Source organism: Hydra viridissima, unplaced genomic scaffold (genome assembly GCF_058129835.1).
Source record: "Hydra viridissima isolate aposymbiotic clone 2 unplaced genomic scaffold, HvirCarnegie_v1 scaffold_14, whole genome shotgun sequence".
In the NCBI taxonomy this organism is placed as follows: Eukaryota; Metazoa; Cnidaria; class Hydrozoa; order Anthoathecata; family Hydridae; genus Hydra; species Hydra viridissima.
In genome coordinates this window covers 10,587,497-10,589,996 of record NW_028324313.1, presented here as the reverse complement: position 1 = coordinate 10,589,996, position 2,500 = coordinate 10,587,497, and positions in this window count along the sequence as shown.

Sequence of the window (2,500 nt, the reverse complement as noted above, 5' to 3'; positions counted from 1 at the left end):
CGCACGACACCAACGCATCTAGAACCGTCCGCCGAAAAAGCACTGTCAAACGTCTCAACAGCGACAACGGAGCGCTTCTAATGCTTTACACCAACACCAGAGAAGCTACCAGCAAACTGCTAGAGCTGTGCTGCGTTTGCTCTCGTCTTCTCCATGAACATTCAATTTTTAATGGGACAAGAGTTTAAGTTTTTAAAAAGAGTCCGACTTGTTTGCAAAACGTCCAAGAAACATTTGCAAAGTCACAAAAATCGTAGAAAACGCTAAGTCAGTTAAGAAAACGTGTTCGCCTATAAAAATGCTCAGTTACTTAAGAAGATGCATGCTCGGTTAAAATATCGCTAGGCAACTCAAGAAATTCCTCTTTCGATAGTAAAAAGGCTCGTGCGGTTAAAAAAAGTGTTCGTTTAATAAAGTGTTCTTTCGCCTAACAAAATAACCCTAACGGTTAAAAAAACTCTTAAAAAGTTCCTCGCTCGGTTTAGAAAATACTCAGCCTTGCTCGATTAAAAAAAAACGCTTGTGCGGTTAAATTTACAAGTGTTCTGTTAAAAAAAAAAACCTGTAACCCTAACCCTAACCCTAACCCTAACCCTAACCCTAACCCTAGCCCTAACCCTAACGGTTAAAAAAAACGCTTGTGCGGTTAAAAAAAAACACTTGTTCAGTTAAAGAAACGGTGGTACGGTTAAAAAAACCCTTGTTCGGTTAAAAAAGCACTTGTTCGCTTAAAAAAATAGTTGCTCGGTTAAAAAACCGTCTTACGGTTAAAAAAAACTCTAGTTCGGTTAAAGAAACCGTGGTACGGTTAAAAAAACCCGCTTTCGGTAAAAAATAAAAAAAAAAAAAGCACTTGTTCGTTTAAAAACACTTGTTCTGTTAAAAAAAAAATCACTTGCTCACTGGAAAAAACACTTGTTCGGTTAAAGAAACGCTTGTTCGGTAAAAAAAAACTCTTGTCCGGTTAACCCTAACCCTAACGGTTAACAAATACCCCGCCGATTAATGAGTTACGCGGCTGCTTAGGAAAATCCTCGGTCGGTTATGAAAACACCCAACCGCTTAACTCTTTCATGCACCAATTATTTTTCTGTAACTAACATAACTCATAAAAAAACATCTACAAAATGACAGTGGTACTATGAAATGTTAAATTAGACTTTTTCTACAGCCTTTTTCAACTCTCATTTATAAAACAATATTGTTTTCAATCGGTTAGAATGCACCATTTGAATTGGGGAAGCTTAGCTTGATTTGTTGTTATACAACAACCCAGCGCATGAAATGGTTAAAGAAATACCCACCTGCCTAAGAAAATACCCAGTATCCTAGGAAAATCTAGTATCCTTAAAAAAAAATAAAACCCTCTGTCTCTTGAACATAAATGCAAAAATCATTTAAAAAAGCAAATTCATTTTCAAAAACGTTTAAAAAGTGTAAACCACTTATTAAAAGAAGACTTTACAAAATACTTCACTGCTATTTAAAAAATACTACACATCTATTTCAGAAATTCCAAACCACACTACAAAATGAATTTCAAAAACATTTGTTTGTTTTCAAGACAGAAGTTTTCATTACAGAAGACGCTGAATCCATTTTAAAAAGATGCACAGTGAAAAATGCCTACTTTTTATTTTTTTCAAAGGCTCGGTCACTTTCAAAAATTGCAGTCCCTTTTAGAAAAAAAAGAAGTCTTTAATTAAGAAGCAAAAGGTCTCTTTAAAAAAGAAATACAAGTTTTCATTTTAAGAATGGTAGATGTGACTTAACCAACAATTTTAACTCACATTTAAAGAAACACATTAAGTCGCTTTAAAATATATAATAAGTCACATTCAAGAAGCTTCATATCACTTTAAAAGGGCTTAAGTCACTTTAAAAGTCTCTTAAATGTCTAGCTCACTCACTCACTCACTCACTCACTCTCACTCACTCACTCACTCACTCACTCACTCACTCACTCACTCACTCACTCACTCACTGCATGATCAAAGTCTTTTAAAAAGACTATTCATGTTTGAAAAGTGCTATTTCACTTTTGCTATTTCCAAATAAATAAAAAGTTTACATCACTCTCAAAAAAATGCAAAGCTGCTTAAGAAAAAGCTAGGTCACTTTTAAAAAAGATAACTTCATTTGTAAAAAGAACATCAAGTCGGTTAAGAGTTCTCTGCTCACCAAAACCAAAACAAAAGGCTAAGTCGCTTTAGAATGTAAAACCAACTGCAAACCATTTTAAAAGGGTTTAAAGCCAGTTTAAAAGTCTCACCAGAGATGTCCAGCTCACTGGAACAAAGTCTTTTAAAAAGATTATTCGCATCAGAAAACAGCTAGCTCACTTTCAAAAGTGTTGCTTTAGAAAGAAGCTAGTTCGCTTTTAGAAACAAAAACTTCATTTCTAAGATGAAAATCGATTAAGAGTTGTCTGCGAAACAAAACCAAAAGCTTATTTGATTTAAAGAAACAAAAAACGTTTAAATGGATTCAAATTCACATT